Below are 19165 nucleotides of genomic sequence, written 5' to 3' on the forward strand. Positions count from 1 at the left end.
ATGGCAGAGGCGGAAAAGGAAACTGAAATCCATCAATGTTCATGCAAAAGCAAGAAGAGGTGTTTATTGCAGAAACCAGATCCTAGTGGCAAGGCTATAACAGATGATAACTATTTTGAAGATATGACAAATTATGTAGACCAAAGAAAGAAGTCTCCAAAGCTCAGTGAGAAGAAAGCTGCACTTAAACTAAAGACCAAAGAAACCAAATCTAATCAACTGAGCCCAAAATCATCTACCAGTGACCTCCAAATGAACAAAGACGGACCAGGAATCCCAGTTGACACTGACAGTTCAAGCGAAGAAGAGGACGAAGATAAGTGCTGTGTCTGTGGGAAGCTGTCACTGCCAAGGCTGGATGATTGCATTAAAATTATAGGGTGGGCAAGTGTGATGCATGTGATCACTGGGTGCACCTTGCATTTTGTACTGAGTAGCGTGTTTTAAGGAGGCACAGCGTGTTCCTGTGTCCCCATTGCAGACAGAATTAACTAGCATAAACACCACATACATTCTATCCTGTAAATATTTTCAAGTTTAACCAAAGTTGTTTATTGAAATAGGTACACTTGTTCCATACAGTTTCAACTTGTTAATTTTTATCAGCTTATTTTAATGACACCTGTTTTCCTGAGATGATTTTTTTTTATTGAAATGATTAAACTGAGCAGTAACACTGTTTTACATTTGATAGTGGAACATATTATATGAATTGGACTGTAGAAGATGTAATGTTCGTATAACTTTCAATTTATTGGCAAGAGTAAATGAGGTCACGAAATGAGGAGAAAGCTCCAAGACGATCCTGGTCATGATGCACATGTTAAACAGTTATGCTGTTAATACATATTTTCTATAACTTTCTTACTTTTTGTGTGTTACTAGCTAAATTTGAAGTTTATCCTTCATTTAAATATGATTTGACCTCTGCCCATGCATATCGTAACGCGCAAGCGAAAATCGGTGTTAAGGGTCACGAAACTAGGACATAACAGGATAAAGAATCATTTTTTTCCTTATTGCACGACAATGACGTTATTTTTTTCTTGTTGTCGTTTTCTCCCTTCATAACGTTTTTACGCTAATTTGTAAACTTTAGCCACAGTTTAGTCATTCTGGTGTTTTTTTGTGGATTTACAATAACGGAATAAAATATGTAAGTTTATACGATGTCATTGTTTGATTTTCAAATTGTTGAAACTTTGTTATCAACAACACATTGTTCTCAGGATACGTCACATTTCAAGAAAGTACGTACTTTCAGTATTTTTAACATTTTGGCAAAATAGCAAATGACGGGTTAGCTGTTCAATAAATGAGCCGCGCCGCGCCATGAGAAAACCAACACCCAGGAAGCACAGTAACGTTGTGACAACGTTGTTACAACGTTGTGCTGTACGTTGTGACAACGTTAGAAACAACGTTGTGACAACGTAAAAGTGTGGAGTCGTGTCAACGTTGCGACAACGTTGTGGCATAACGTTGTGTTGCGGTCAGATACAACGTTGTGACAACGTAAAAATGTGGAGTCGTATCAACGTTGTGACAACGTTGTTGGTTAACGTTGTGAAACCACCAAAATACAACCTACTTTTGACAGCTCATGTTTAAATAAATAAGCAAAACAAAATTTCAATTACATATTTTAATTCAAGATCTAATTATAAAATTTACTAAAATATTTGTTAAAGTTCAGAAACAACGAAAGTAATCCCTTAAGCAGTATATGGGAATACCGCACCCCTTCATAATACAATATAGTTTAAAGCATACGTAACAATTATTTAAATCCATCAAATACAAAAAACTTATGTAGTTTAACAATATATGATAATTCAAGTCCAAAATTATAAAAAGATTATGTAGTTTAACGATAACGATAATTCAATTTAATTAAATACAAAAAGCTTATGTAGTTAAACGATAACAAAATCTAATACAATGACATGCCCACAGGAACAAGGTAAATACAGACTTCATTAGCTGCAAGATCGGCAAAGGTGAACTAGAAGATGATTTTGAAGGAAAATGCATGTCTCCCCAAATGCATAGTCATATAGGCAAGAAGTCAATAGGGTCAGGAGTAAAAGTCAAAGAGACAATGATGGTTGGCTGCAAAAGGGATCATCTACTTGGCATGTCCAATCATCCGACTAAGTTTCAAAATTCTGGACTTAGTGGTTCTTAAGTTATGAAATGGAAACTGTTTCTCATGTTCAGGTCCAGTGACCCCCAAAATAAATAGGGGTCATAAACTCTGCATGTGCAATCATCCTATTATGTTTTAACATTCTAGGTAACTAAAGTGGTTCTCAAGTTACTGACTGAAAAAAACACCTATGCTGTACCACAAAAAGGTGGTCTTGGTTTTTCCATATGATCAATTACAAAAAAGTTACAATGTAAGTTATTTATAGTAACAACTAAGGGAAGTTAATCTTTAAAAAAAAAAAATCCCCCCCCCCCCCCAAAAAATTGCAAGTCCACACAAAAATCTTACCAGGTAGAGACAGGTCAAAATACATCTCAGAATTGGATGTATCATGCATGTTGCACTACAGAAAAGTGATCTCCATTTTTCCCTACGACTAGTAATGAAAAAGTTGCAATAAAAGGCGTAAAAAAAACTGTTTGTTTCCGGTATCCCTACCTACCCTAAATTTTTGGCTCGACCCTAAATGTTTTTATGGCCTCTGAGAATATTTTTTTCAACTTTTTAACAAAAAGTTGAAAAACTGCACTTTTTATCTTTAAAACATGGCCAGTGATGTTAGAAAACAACTTACTGATGCTCTAAAGGCATAACCTCCTTATTTGTATCCATTTTTTGACACAAAAATAATTTCCGAAAAGTCTCCCTTAATAAAAAAAAAATATTTTCCGACCTACCTACCCCAATTTTTTTGAGCATGTTACCGGAAACAAAGAATTTTTTTTAGGCCTAAACTATTTATAGTAACAACAAAGGAAGGTAATTCTAAATAAGGGACCTGCGCATAACACTCCGTCTCATGATGGTGTACAATTGTGCCAAGTTACATCAAAATCCCTCTATGCATGAAGAAGAAATGCTTCGGACAATGTTATTCTTGTATCTGAACTTTAGCCTCTAAGTATGACCTTGACCTTAGACCTAGGGACCTGGTTCTTGCGCATGACACTGTCTCGTGATGGTTAACATTTGTGCCAAGTAATATCAAAATCCCTCCATGCATGAAGAAGAAATGCTCTGAACAAAGTTTTCATTCTTGTATCCTTTGACCTCTAATTGTGACCTTGACCTTAGACCTAGGGACCTGGTTCTTGCGCATGACACTCCGTCTCATGATGGTGAACAATTGTGCCAAGCTTCATCAAAATTCATCCATGCATGAAGAAGAAATGCTCCGGATAAAGTCATTATTGAATTTAACCTTTGACCTCTAAGTGTGACCTTGACCTTCGAGATAGGAACCTGTGGTTTGCACATGACTCCGTCTCACTGAGGTTAACATTTATGCCAAATATAAATGAGATTACTCCATGCATGTCAAAGTTACAGTCTGGACAATCAAATATGGACACACGCACGGATGCACATACTCTGAACAGCCCTAGTGACCTGGTTCTTGCACATGACACTCCGTCTCATGATGGTGAGCAACTGTGCCAAGTTTCATCAAAATCCCTCCATGCATGAAGAAGATATGCTCCGGACGTCACCTGCCGGCCCGCCAGGGGCGTTCCCATAATACGTCCAATTTTTCAAACGGGCGTATAAAAAGGGCAATAATTCTTAGAAAATGATCCTTGACAGAATTACCTCCTCTTGTCTAACAAATTGGGTCATCACAATAAATTATGTCTAGTATCATGTCAATACCTATGATAAGATACTGGGTAATTGGATTGAAAAAAAAAAAACAACTGAAAATTTAAGGTCGAAAAAGTGCAATAGCTCAACAAAAAATCATTGAAAGTCACCTAGTCAGCAGAATGAGGTCACCACTGTAAAGAAGAAAAATACCTTGTTACATTGTATTGAGAAATTGGAGACTGACAGGCAGTAAGAGGTATTACCTCTGTAAAAACAAATCGCAGGGTTACCTGCATTGCAATGAATAAAATGTGTAAAAGTGAACAAGTTTTCCAAGTTTCAAATGGTTACCTTTGACAGTTTTTGAGAAAAACAAAATTTAAGTAACGCAGACGATCAATAATTTGATTTTCTGATAAAAAATAGTAAAAGAATAAACAAAGAATGCGTCAGAATCAACTCTCTTTTGACCTTTGACCAAAGTGTGACCTTGACCATGGTTATATGGATGCGACTTGTGTGCAACACATCAGAATGAAGATTTGCGACAACAAATTTGAAATTCTCTAAGGGGTCTCAACAAAAAGAGCTGTCTGTAAGACAGCGCGCTCCACTATTCGGCGATTTGACAGTAATATGGCAACTGGAGAGTCTTGCATCAGCTCGTGTTAGCGCGTTATATTATTTCACGTTATATTATTTCAAAGTGTTTGCCGATTTGATCAGTCGTGATCAAATCAACAGATGCTTACTGAAGTATTAAACTGGCAGTACAGCCGGTGTAACATTAGATATTGACCCCATTGATCAAAATTTAATGTTGAAATGTTGGTGGGGCCATTTCTCAATGCTGAAAAAGGATCTTTTGATCAAAATTTAATGTTGAAATGTTGACGGGGTCAATTCTCAACGTTGAAAAATGACCCTTTGATCAAAATTTGATGTTGAAATGTTGACGGGGTCAATTCTCAACGTTGAAAAGGATCTATGGGGTCAATTTTCAACGTGGTCAGTATTTAATGTTACACTGGCGTGTAATAAACCGAATCGAGCCCATTTTACAACAACTGTTGATTTCTCAGACTTCCAATCAAAAATTCATTGCTTTCCTGTGTAGAAAATACTGATAATATTATTAACAAAGTACCATTAGCATTATACACGAACGATCAAGTTTTCTTATTTCAAAGCATTTGCTGACGATCAATTGTGATCAAATATGCTTACTAAAACGAGATCTCATTCAGTTGCCATGTGATGTTGGCGAGATTTGCTCTATACGCCTTTCAAGTTGCCAGTCTATTTTTCTTTGGTATAATATACAAGTTTGTAGTCATGCTGTGAAATATTTAAAGAGCGTGAAAAGTTTTTGAGTTAATTGAAGAATATTAAGTTATAGATAATTTTTTTTACTAAGATCCTTTATGAATACAGGCCCAGATCTAGTTTAACAATATCAATAATTTAAATCACTACAGTATGTTTTTATTGTATGCCTTCTTTTAGTTCATAAATATCATTCAGAGATCAGGCCATATGATTATCTGTATCGAGCAGTGAACTTGTTCACTTTCTACAGTATATAATCATGGGCCTATATCACCAATACTGGTATTAAACAAAAGCTCATGACGCCAACAAGACCGCTTCAAAGTTCTTTGAGTTATGTAGTTTGAGCAAACTGTCATAGCTCAATTTTGAAAACTGACATACTTTCACACACACTAAAACCCTTGTGAAAACTTAAATCACACGCAAGTCCACATTAAAGACATTACAGTATATCTCCAAATCCTCTGGCTGACCGTCAAATCCTCCCTGCCTGCAGTAGCCGCACCCGTCACACCTTTCTGTAATAATATTGAATGTTTTTGTTTTAATATAATTCATTAATATAAAGTACTTGTGTAAAACAATGTCAATGACAGAATGATTCTGGAGCAAAGACACATTATTTGTTTAAATTGTTTCTGAAACTTAAATTTATGTTTTAAGCAAACTTTAAGGATGAAGATTTGGTTCTTTAATTTTATATCAGTTCAACCATCCTGAATCCTGCAGTTAAACCTGAATCAAATTATGCTGGCCTTTTTAGTGCAACACCAAAAATAAAGAAGTAAAGCTGAAGATTATCAAGAGCTCAAGTTACACTGATCTTTAGATACATTTAACTGTAACCTAAGTCAGTTTGCCCTTCAAAGCAAGTGCTGTTTTAATGTTGTAAATTTTCTGACTTATCCAAAAAGCATCAACACTGGACAATAGAAAAGCAATAGAATCTAAGTCTACCTTAAATTTCAATCCACCATTTTTGAATGGAACATGTTTTAAAAACAGCATCCTCAGCTTCCTTTTTTTGTTACTGTCTTATGAGTTTTCATAAGAGCATCTGAAAAAAAAATCATTACAGTGGTGTAAAAGTTGTAATCAAATTGCCGTTATCACAAAAAAGGCATCCACATTAGGCGCCATGCTCACATGTATGTTAATTTAAATCTTATATTCTATTAATGAAACAACAAATGCGATTTAAAACAGCTATTTAAATGGATTCCCGATTGATTATGATGTTTTAGATAAAACAACAAATGAGACTGAAAAATGGTTTGAGAACATGAGGCCCAGCTGAGTTTTTTCTTTTCTGAATTGTCCTAAAAAAACACCTGTCAATGATGATGATTTATGTTATCAATATTCTAAACATGCTTTTTTTTTTAATTACCAAGCTACCTATCCTCTTTCTCTGGACATGTTAAAAACAAATTTACTCCACACTGTAACAGTATACAGAACTTACTCAATATTGATCTGCAGCCAGCATTGGCCTGCGGATAGGCATGCAGGTCTTCCAGTTTCTTTTCTCCTTTTGTTCCTTTCAGGGAATACAATGACCAAACCTTATTCGATCCTGTAAAACTCATCATCAGACGACATGTGGTGTCAACATCTTTGCTACCGAATTGCAATAATATTGGGACTGTAAAAAGGAAACAAAACAGTTAAACTGTTGTAAATATGTAGGTCCAATCAGTTCTACAGCAATCGTATTGACAAAAGTAGATCGCATTATAAGAACAAGACAGTACTCATTGAATAAACTTTTTATGCCATTAATGGTATCAAATGATTCAATTTCAGTCATTAAATCTTCAAAATTTAAATAACTAGAGCTATCACTGAAGGTGATGAATACCTTCATATCGTACGGCACCTAAATTGCTTATTTTCTGAAGACACTGACTTTAAAAAGTATCTCAAGTCAAGGTGAAGGTCAAAGTTACATGTAAATGCACGTTTTCCTTGCGCTCATGATGGTGATGTGCATGTAAAATTATTTGAAAATTTAGAGAGCAGTTTAGGAGACCTAACTGTAGATGGACAGACTGATGCGACTCTCATATATAGCCATGATACTAGATCTCTAGGTATGACGTACTTAAGAATTTACATCATGCAAAACTTGGTATCTACATGCATTTATATCATGTCTCATGTCTCACTTGACATGAGGATCATACCAATTAAGGTATTCGCCACCTCTCCGTGTCAACAGGCCTGAAGATTGACAAAGAAACATGAGATAGCTTTCAGATTTGAATTGGTTTTACTATGTATGACATACTTAAATATTTACATCATGCAAGTCTTGGTATCTACATGCATTTGTACCACATCTCCTAATCTATCCTACTTGGCATGAGGATCGTAACATTTAAGGTAATCGACACCTCTCCATGTAAACAGGCCTGAGGATTGACAAAGAAACACGAGATATCTTTTAGATTTGAATTGATTTTTACGACGTATGACAAACTTAGGTATTTACATCCTGCAAGTCTTGGTATCTACATGCATTTGTACCACCTCTCCTGTCCTACTTGGCATGAGGATCGAACCATTTAAGGTATTTGCCACCTCTCCATGTAAACAGGCCTGAGGATTGACAAAGAAACACGAGATATCTTTCAGATTTGAGTTGGTTTTTATGATGTATGACAAACTTAGGTATTTACATCCTGCAAATCTTGGTATCTACATGCATTTGTACCACCTCTCCTGTCCTACTTGGCATGAGGATCAAACCAACCCTGTATTTAAACCCAACACACGTAGATCAAATAACAGGTAAAGCGTCCCAAATGTTTGGATTCATCAAGAGGAAGCTCAAAACATATCCATCAGTCATCAATTTGTTTGTTTTGGGTTTAACACTGTTTTTTTCAGTTAAGTAAAGTCTGGCAGTTAACTTAACCAGTTTTCCTGGATTATGTACCAGTAAAAACGTGTTCTCCGCAAGTAACTGCTAACTTCCCCACATGAATCAGAGGTGGAGGAGGAATGATTTCAGACATAATCATGAATGTCTGTTATCAAATCATTACGAAGAACATAAGCCTTGCTCAGGGCTCGCACTTACGACCCCTAGATCTGCGCTCTCCCTCTTGAGCTAAGCGGGCAAGCTTTCCATCAGTCGTCAAAGAAAACAGCTTATCATACCCTCGTACGACCAAAACTGGAATATTCATCTCCTATAATATGAATCCCCAACAACAAACCTAAATAAAACAGATTGAACAAATAAAATGTAATGCAGCAAGATTTGTTGCCAACAAGCCATTTAATCTCCTGAAACTAGATAGCGTCTCTTCAGTCATCAAAAACCTTCATTGGTCACCATTACAACAACGCCGCCAGGGCTTTGACATCATCCTTCTATATTGTGTGGTCCATAGTGCCTGCTTCATATCTGGAAAAACTGATACGGGGACCGGAATGCGGCATTAATCTTATCTTATGCTGTCGTCCAAATGAAGCACATGCCGTAGGTTATTCTGCTATTACCCACACATGTACGCCTTACAGTTTAACTTGTCCTTTCAGTGAAAATCTGGGAAAACATTTGTTGAAGTTTTGTTGAAAACAAAAGTTCTGCCATGAAATGATTGCCTGCATCTGTTTTTAAATGGAAAATATCTACATTAATGTTACATTTCGCCCTGTAAAAATGGCTAAATCTAGACGTGTCTTACCCAGAGAGAAAGATGTCATTTTTTACATGATATTTGCCTTGTTGATTCAGAGTATTTAAAACAATAAAATTAGGACATACTTTAATGAAAATAGCAAGTCAAAACTGTAAACTGTTGCCTGAAAATATTTGTTAATGATATTGCTTTGTTCTTCACCATTTAAACGCGTGTTAAACCTAGATGATTTTCTGCAGTTTTATCTAAAAGTTCAGAAAACTAAATGTAACTTCGTTGTCGGCCTTTTTAAAAAAAATCATTGTTATTTTGATTTAAATACATTATATTTTTCACACATCAGTTTAACAATTAAATTAATTAAACTAATTTTTGGAGTTTATACAACAATTTCGTTTGAAACATTCTCTACGTTCAAGAAGAACGTTTGTTTCTGTATGTAGAAATCTGACATTATAAACAATAATTAGAAAAGTGTCAGCTTTCAATCTGTTTTTTTCCATTCTATTTATTCAAATCTAACAGAGCGGTCCTTTGAAGTTTAACGTGGTAAAATATTTCTTCAGGAAAGTGAGCTCGAGTTAATTCATAATAATTAAGCATATCACCACATGCAGTCGCATGCTGTTTTTTCTTCAGAATCCCTTTAGATGAATCTCTGATCATCTAATTATCGCCACTTAACATATGACTGGTAAACCCTTTGAACAAAAAGTGTTATAGCTCCATGGTTAACATGAGGTAATATGCCAATTACACGCTAATCGATAGTGGCGAAAACAAAATATTGATTGCTAACGACTGGTTGATATTTACAGGTATGAACGGCCGCATAATACAGATAAATGTATTGATTTATACGGAGTGTCTACTCCCCGTATTAGACCTTCCTGTTCATATTTACCTACTAAAGCAATTATTTGAACCACTAGTCTTAGACAAAGTAATGACCACAAGTTGTTGCATCTCACTGCCTTGTGAATGTATATCAACATTCATTCTTCCCACGCACCATACCAGTCTGGAATGCTCAACCCACCACTGCTGTATCTGCACCGAGCCATGTTGAAGAGGCATTCATGTGCGTTACTACGCAGCTTATCTGTTGCAATTGTCCGCATTAGCCAGGCCGATCCGGCTTTCGACATAAAAACTAATATTTCTTGAAAAATAGTAAAGATATTTCTTTCAAACTTGGCCCATTTATTAAGCATAACATATAATGCATATTAATTAAGATAGAAATAACTTTGTTGCCTTCAGTTTTATAAGAATTACTTCCCTTTTTCAGATTTTAATGATGCATAATTATTGAAGTCCAAAACAATTATGTTTTAATGCATGTTTAAAACAGAAAATGTTTCAATGGCTTTCTGTTGCTCCAAACTTGTGCGCCAATACCTTTATTATATATTTTTAGGGTTAATACTTTGTTTCTAGTGCAGATGTATGAACATTTTTTTACAACTAACATTTTTCTATAATGTTGTAAGTGAAAGCACAATAAAATGTATACATTCATGTACTAGCGCAATAATTTAGAGCATTAGAAAGCTATTGAACCCTTTTTTGTTTTAAACTTTAAATAGCATTAAAACATTTTTTTGGACTTAAAAATTATGCTTCATAAAAATCGGAAAAGGGGAAATAATTCTACCAAACCTGAAGGCAACCAAGTTATTTTTATTTCAATTTGTATCATTTTTAATGCTTAATAAATGGACCAACTCTGAAGAAAATATCTTCATTATTTTTCAAAAAATATTAGCAGAGCTACAGGCGCCGTGAAACGGCGCCGACAGCGTCGCATTACGGTTAGACGTATGAAAAAGAAAATAAATAGAGAGACCTAACTGTGTATACTATGGAGCTGAAAATTCATGGTACTTTTTGGAATCGCTGTTGTTCAGATTTTTTCATGTGCACTATGCCCATAGCAATTAATCAGTAAAGACGTCAGTAAACGCTTACTGTTTACAGTTGACAAAAGCGTCTCGCTTACTGCTTTGAATATTGAATAAAAATGTAAATGAGCATTTGATAATAAGAAATTAGTGCTAAATACATTTTCTACGACGAAAAAAGAAATAAAATACAATATTTTCATTTTGAAACGACTTTCGTCAAGCTGCCATTACTGTACCTTGTTTATGTTTGCCCTGATGACGTCATAACTCCACAGTGGTGTAGTGGTTAGCGAGTTTGCGTTGAAATCCAGAGATCGTGTGAGTTCGAACACCACCTGGACCAGATCTTTTTTTTTTAAATTCCTTTTTTATTTCAGGCTGTTTTTTGTATTATTATGAGTTTTGAAAATATTGTATAACTAAAGTCATTCATGTGAAATTTAACAAGTGTTTATAGTTTTGATGTCAGGTTCTAATGTAGTGACGTGCAGTAGTCAGGAGACATAACTTTAAAAAAAAAAAACAACAACTTTAGGATCAAAATATACAGGCATTGTCCTGTGAAAAGCAAATAATGCTCTTCTCCCCGTTCACATATATTTCATCTGTTAGCTTTAAAATCACTGACCAGAGTTTACAGAGTTTATAAAAAAAACCTAAAACTATTGGCGATGAATTATCAATAAACATCAAAAAGGTTCTTACTGCCATCTCTATTCTCTAGTGCTAAAAGATTAACCATAAAAAAGCCATAGAGTGTTAACTTAGAAGTTTAGTAAATAAACAGCGGTTTTCGAGAATTTCGGCAAACACTGTTTTTCTCTAGGTAAATTTCAGATCATTAACTTTTAAAAATTGCTAGTCTTTTGGGTTGAAAACAAGCTTTGTACAGTCATGTAAATGGCTGTAATTTTCCCATACCAGGCATCTATTATAGCAGTATTTGTGACTGAAAGTTGGACACATTCTTCCTTCCAAAAAGAACCAAAATTTGACAATAATGACATTTAAAAGAATATATTACAATAGTCATTTCCAGGATTACGTAAATTCTAATTTCTATAAACTTTGGAATTGGAACATTAACTTTTTACATTAAGTCCTCATTGCCAAACATTCACACCCAAAGAGGCTATTGGCCTAATGAGATTCTGTTGAAATTTTCAAGGTTTAAGCTTTTCAATTTGAAGGAGTTATCATGTGACTGGTTTCCAGTATGATAATAATATTTATTATACCTCACTTTTGTCTACAATGATAAAATCCCATTACCCGAGAAAGAGATATTTTGACTATCAAAAACATTTTCAACCTTTTAAACACGTGACCAAGCGAAAAGTGATTGTCAGGTCATGTGACCGCGCTGATATTTTGAATGTCATATAAGGGCAACTAACTGCTTCAATTTTTAGCCAAATCATGAAACGATTGCCTCCCATGTACACATATAGTAGTTACCGCACTATTCAATGTGTATACTGGCGATTCAGATGACAGAAGAAATTGTCAGAAAGAAAAACAACAAAAATGTCAAGATTTAACTTTTTTATGTAGATCTACTTGATCTTGTTCGGTATAATAAAATAAATATCATATGGCAGCGTGTGTGACAGTGATATTTGTCAACCCTCGAAACAGAATGTCACCACTCGGCTTTCGCCTCGGGTGACATTCTGCCCTCGGGTTGACAATATCAATGTCACACACGCTGTCATATGATATTTATCATGGTTCATACAGACCTTACCAAAAAAAATTCAAGTAGTTTTCAAGGAGTTTTCAAGTAGTTTTCCTCCATTTTCAAGGACTAAAATGGGCGCAATGTCACTGTTGCTGAGACATGAAATAACCAAAAATGACCTTCAATGCATCGCGGATAAATTACACAGTGTGAAAATCACTTGAAAGAGCATAAAACCCGTAAAGTACAGTACTGTACTGTACTATCGCCAACTCCGTGGCAGGCCCTAATGGCGGTAACAGTTGGGTTTTTTTCCGTCGTGTTTTAGTTTATTTTGGTCCGTTTATAATGTTTGTCCGTTTTCACTTCGCACCCGACGAATTTAAGGACTATTTGCCATCTTTTGTATGTTTTTTCCTAAATTCAAGTAGTTTTCAAGTAGTTTCTGACTGTTACAAAATTCAAGTAGTTTTCAAGGAGTAGGCATCAAATTCAAGGACTTTTCATGGCCTGTGCGAACCATGTTTATATAATGTAAAATTTTTGATGCAGCAAGTTTAAATAAGAATAACAAAAATTATTCAAATACGTCTTTTTCTTAATCTTTGTGCCGATTTTAATCTATATCGAACTTTCTTTTGATTATATAATGTATAAAATATCTTTCGAGTTTTCCCATGTCAAGAATTAATCTTGATGCAGTCTAAAACATGCATTCAGAAATCACGAATTATCATTAATACTTATAATATTAACAGATCTAATAGAACATAAACTTCCAAAACGAATCCATAATTATTTTATTTATTTTTATTTCCCATTTAATGTCAAACCCTTTGTCAGGGACATAGACATGTAAACTCACTCTAGATGTAACCCACCCCGGAGAGAGAGGCAATGTCACGTGAAAGTGTGGATTTCAAGTGTCTTGCCTAAGGACACTACCTAATGGCTGTGGTAGGGCTGGAACTCACGACCCTTCGGTCATGAAGCAAACGCGCTAACCACTGCGCTATTCCGGCTCCACATAATTCCAGATATTCCAACAACACTCCTTTCATTTTTAAGGGCACTGGTGATTTTTCAAGGGAGCTCTGCCTTTTAGGTAGCACCTAATTTCATATGGCGCCTTTCATATTAGTTTTTATGTCGAAAGTCCGATCGGGCAATGTTATCAGCCTGTTACCGTTTATCCTGACTAAATTTAGTGTGGAAACATATCGCGAAAACGTATGACAATGTGACAATTATAACACGTCCAAGATTGTTACAAAATATTAAACGCCTTCTTTTGATACTGACAAAACAATCGTTATTTTGGAAAGGAAATGCACCTTTTTGGTCTTTGAACTCATTTTGAATTTAGTCTTTTTGCACTTTTTCTTCTTCCTCGCTCGGTCTTGTTTTGGCGTACTTGATTCTTACGCATATTATCTTAATCGAGTTGGAATAAATTCTAGCACTTGTATGGTAAGTTCCACAGTAGATGTACCAAAAAAATGTACAAGCTACGTCACCACATGGAGGCCGTTCGGTGGTATCTATCTACAGTGCTTTAGGGTATAGCGGATAGCTAACTAATTTTTCCTGCATTCCAATTCAAAGAAATGAAAATAGTAGTTTTTATTCAGTATATCAGACAGAAAACATCTATTTTTCTTAAAACATTCAGCTTTTCATAGAAATTCATATGTTTTTTTCTCCCCACGCCATTGTTTACATATGAGCTGATTTAGGGTGTACAGGATAGCTTTGGTCATTTTTTACATTATTAGTTTAAAATCCACATCTTAACAAGCTTTCCAAGATTTCTTTAATATAAATAAGAATAATAATGTATTCTCTTTTCAAAAACATTCAGCTTTTTAAATTTCTATCAAATACTTTTCATTCACTGATGTTTTTTACATATACACCAATTTAGTCTATAGGGGATAGCTTTATTTTACATTTGATGACATATGAAAAATAACACAACAAGCAAATATTTAAAATGTATGTCAGAATATGTGTTTACATGCCAGTAAAAGAATGATATGAAAATTTATACAATAATTCAAGCCTAAATATAAAATTTGTCAATCTATCCTCTATACCCTAAAATCCGCTATACCCTAAAGCACTGTATCTATAAATACTGCATGACACCCTTGCGAGTATTTTATGCAGGTGCGCGTCTTAAGAGTTTAAAAACAGGAATGTACAGGAGAAATAAAGTAATACATAAAGTATTTGTGAGAATTTGAGACAAAGCTGATAGTGCTAGTAAAAAGGCGAAATGTACAGTAAAAGGATTAAAAACAGCCTGGTCACTCAGAAGTCCTGGCCCAGTTTGGTTACCCCTTGCCTAAACTGGTCCAGGGTAGGTGCCTGAGCAATGTCAGCCGGCAAAGAATTCCAGAGAATGATGGTAGCCGGGTAGAAAGAGAACTTGTAATAATTACAGGGTGTTTGAATTTCCCGGAAAGATAGGGAATGCATGTGTCTAGTGAGCCGGGTAGGAGGTAAAATATAAGATGGCATTGGCACTGCAACCAGTCCATGGACAATCTTGTAAAACATCAGTAGCCTGGCATCATTCCTTCTGTTTGCAAGGGAACGCCACCCCAATTGTTTTAACATGTGTGTGACACTGCTGTAATTTGAATAGTCACTGGTGACCCATCGAGCGGCCCTGCGTTGGACCATCTCGATTTTATGTATGTTGAGCTGTGTATGTGGACTCCACACTGAGCTGCAGTACTCTAGTTGGGGTCTAACAAGGGTTTTGTAGGCCAATTCCCTAATATTTTGCTGTTTGGAGGGAATATTTCGCTTAATGAAGTTAAGTGACTAGCTGTTGAAGTGACCTGGTTTATGTGTTTGTTCCAGTTTAGATCTGAAGTGATGCTAACACCAAGGTATTTTGCATCACTCACGGTTGCTAGTGTCTGCCCATGTAGTGTGTAAGTGGATTTGTAAGGGTGTTTAGACTTGGAAATATTTATCACTGTACATTTGGATGAATTCCATGTCCCATGTGTGTTCCCATTTTTGTAACCTGGTTAAGTCCCCTTGCAGAGTATGTTGTTGTGTAACATTGTTGACTGTGATATAAACAGCAGTATCATCAGCAAATAACCGGACCTGTGAAACTATATTTTCAGGCAGGTCGTTTATGTATAGCAGAAAGAGAAGAGGGCCGAGGACAGAGCCCTGTGGGACACCAGATGTGACCGGGACCTCATCCGACTTATCACCATTGACTAAGACGGACTGACGGCGACCAATGAGAAATGATTTGACCCACTGTAGTGTACAGTCCTGGATGCCATGTTGGTGCAGCTTATATAGTAACTTTAGGTGATTAACCTTATCTAACGCCTTTGAGAAGTCGAGCAGTATTAAGTCTGTTTGGTGACCTTGAATTAAATTCCTGGATAGGTCCTCGACAAGTCCTAATAGTTGAGTTTCGCATGACCGTTTTGACCTGAAGCCATGTTGAAGGTGATAAAGTATGTTGTTGACCTGGAAATGTTTAGTGATGTTTGATGCGACAATATGCTCCATAACTTTGCATAGAACACATGTCAGAGAAATGGGTCTATAGTTAGCAGGGTTGCTTTTATCACCATTCTTAAAGACAGGAGTGAGATTCGCCTTGGACCAGTCGGAAGGGATAATGCCTGTTTCTAGTGATTTTTGGAAAAGTTTGGTGACCAGGGGGGCAATTTGTACACTTAAGTTTTTCAGGACTACCGGTATGAGGTGTAAGTAATCTTAGTGGGAGGATAGTGCAAGATAGAGAATACGCTCCAATACCAGTAGTCTAGTAGTTTCCCTGGTTCTCTAGTATGCCAGGTGTAAAGTCTATATTATATAGATCTATCTATACACGACTGGGACTCTTAATCCCAATCGTTGGTATTTTTCAGTTGGAGAAGAGGGGGCTCGAACTCAAGGTCCCTGGTTCCTTAGTCGAAACAGTGTTACCACTGGACCACTGCGTCCGCTCTTAGATTTCCCGGTAACAAAAATGGTGGTGAAAGTAAATTTTATTTGCCGTCGCTTTTTAATAGCATATTTTGAGAGACCAAGGAGACCGACTCGACACACACAAACACGCACGCACGCATGCACACGCACACACACACACACACACACACACACACACACACACACACACACACACACACACACACACACACTTGCCTATAGACAAACCCATACAGTTTCCAGTTACTACAAATATTCCTTTTTTTCAAGTATTCTTGTCTTATGAAACAACCTCTTACAAACAGTACCATCTGCAAAATACCTTGGCATAACTATATCACACAACCTTTCATCGAATGACCACATTGACAACATCACCAGAAAAGTAAATCAAACATTGGGTTTCCTATAAGACGTAACATCAAAGTGCACTCAGAAGGGTTAAAATCACAAGCATACAAAACACTTGTACGGCCCCAGCTGGAGTACAGTTCTACTGTGTTGTCCCCCTACTCTGATACTCTGGTTGATCAGCTTGAGTCTGTGCAGCGCAGGGCTGCACGCTGGGCCAAGAGTGATTACGGCCGTACATCCAGTGTAGACAACATGCTGACTTCCCTAAATTGGCGGCGCCTTGCACTCCGTCGCATTGACCAGACCTGGTTATGTTTTATAGCATCTTGCATAACCAGGTCGCCATCCCACTACTGGACTACCTAACTCCCAACACTAGATCTTCCAGAACCAGAACCACTCATTCCCAGGCATTCGTTCAAGTTTCACCCTCATCCAACTATCATAAATTTTCATTCTTCCCTCGTACAGTATATCATTGGAATGCCTTGCTCTCAGATGTAGTCAACTCGTCTGGGCCAGTGTTCAGTCAGGCTGTAAGCCAGATTGAGCACATCTCACCTTAAATACACCTGTCCTGTTTTTAACCTGTTTTTAACCATTCTCTTTCTTACCTTTTACTACTACTTTTTTACTCGTTTGACATTCTTGCTAGTTGACGCGCAAAGTTTAGGTCCCCAGCAGGGGTTTGACTATATGGAAGATAGATAGATGAAGCTGTTCTCCTGCTTAACCGCTTGAATCTTTTAAGCAGGCAGTATGCCAACATATATGCAATTAGTTGTAGCAAAGTGCGTTTTAACCTGATTTTACTACTCTTGTCTGTATATCCAACAATTGCAACATTTTTCAGTCTCACTTTATCACTTTGACAGCTCACTTTCAATACTTTTGTATTAATCTTTCTCGTGCACTGACAGCGCATCTGCTAATATATTCGAAAGGAGAACCGTGGCCCTCATCTCCGTAGGAAAGCGTCTTAGCCCTCTCGACCAATGCGTCTGCAGGTGGTATTTTAAACCGAAATTACATGTGCTTAATATAAGGATTTTTTACCAGTAAGTGGAGTTTGGCTTTACATTTCACATAATAACTGAGCCAGTCCCATGGCGCAAAGCCTATTCTTTAGCAAAAGGATAACTATAAAGACAAAAAATAATGGAAGGTGTTTGGGTTCAGGTACAATGTTTTACAAATAAATGTCTTGATATTTTACACAATTTTGCCTTAATTTCCCCTGTAAATATGTTGGAACATTGATTTCTATCTTCTTCCCCAAAAATGTTACACGTCTCTGCATGCTGTAAAAGCTCTTTCACGTAGCTACGCTTAGTTACCGAAACAGGTGGTTCTCCTTCACATGCATTCTTTAACAGTAAGTCCCTAATTTGATAGAGTGAGTGGAAAAAATATCAAGCACAGTTTTTAACCATGTTTGTCATAGTGTGCAAGCTACTTTTTTTTATCCATTTTATGAAAATTATGTTTACCTGAAGTGTATTTGTTTGATATGTTCCCCATGTTTAAAAGGCCTGTTAATTAATAAAAAAAATAGACTGCAAAATAATGTGTATGAACTTTAATATATGTAAAAATAAAACTGGAATTTTCAAAGGTGGTTGTTTTTCACTCACGATAGTGATGTTGAAAACTGAAATTCTGTCAGTATTACATTGTCCACGATTCATATGTTAACAACAAGTACTTTTTAGCATTTCCAGTTAGTAATAGCAGAGAAATTATTCTCTCTTTTGTCTGTCAGTGGTGCACCAAGGGAAGGACTAGACTATCAGAATTGCAATATGTAAACATTGAGTAAGTGTTTGGTTATTAACATTTTGAACAGAATATGAATTATGATATACATGTACATTGACATGGGGTGCCAGCTGGTATATCAGGCCACACAGTATTCCTTCTTGATGACATGACTTAAGCACTCTATTTGTGCATCATTTAGACGTTTAGGACATTGATCTTATGGTATCTAAGTCTCCAGATCAAAACTGAATTTACCATAATTGCGTAGCAATACTATAGTATAGGAAAGTGAAAGTAGATTTTCCTTTTTGTCAAAAAATAATTCTGTGACACGAGTCAGAGAACGATAACGGTTTAAAAAGTTTAAGTAATCACAATTACGCATATTTCTTGTAATAACATGCAAAAAATAAGTAGATTCTGAACATTTACCGTCCTCCGCGGGACTATGTTTTAGTGTATGTACAATTATCCAAAATCGGCTAGTTATCAGTTCCTAGTATAGAGGTTAGACGGAATGTGTGACGTCACGCTCTATGTATAGAATGAATGAATGTCTGCCGACACTCATAAAATTATACCTATAAATAACCGAATATTTCTACAATAATTATTACCAGCATGTCCCTCCAATTGATCTGTCAACACAGGAAACAGCGCAGATAAACAGAATTTATGTGCTCAATATTTCCTTTACACTCGCTTC

General features: G+C 36.1%; 1 long non-coding RNA gene across 1 annotated transcript; it reads right to left on the reverse strand.

Moving 5' to 3' along the window:
* Positions 1–1630: 1630 nt before the first annotated feature.
* On the reverse strand, positions 1631–7837 carry LOC123545476 (uncharacterized). The gene is made up of 3 exons (XR_008366945.1): positions 6594–7837; positions 6086–6185; positions 1631–5646 (listed from the first exon to the last, which is right to left on the reverse strand). It is a non-coding gene; the product is annotated as an uncharacterized LOC123545476 (long non-coding RNA).
* Positions 7838–19165: the final 11328 nt, after the last annotated feature.

The sequence above is a fragment of the Mercenaria mercenaria genome, chromosome 14 (assembly GCF_021730395.1).
Source record: "Mercenaria mercenaria strain notata chromosome 14, MADL_Memer_1, whole genome shotgun sequence".
In the NCBI taxonomy this organism is placed as follows: domain Eukaryota; kingdom Metazoa; phylum Mollusca; class Bivalvia; order Venerida; family Veneridae; genus Mercenaria; species Mercenaria mercenaria.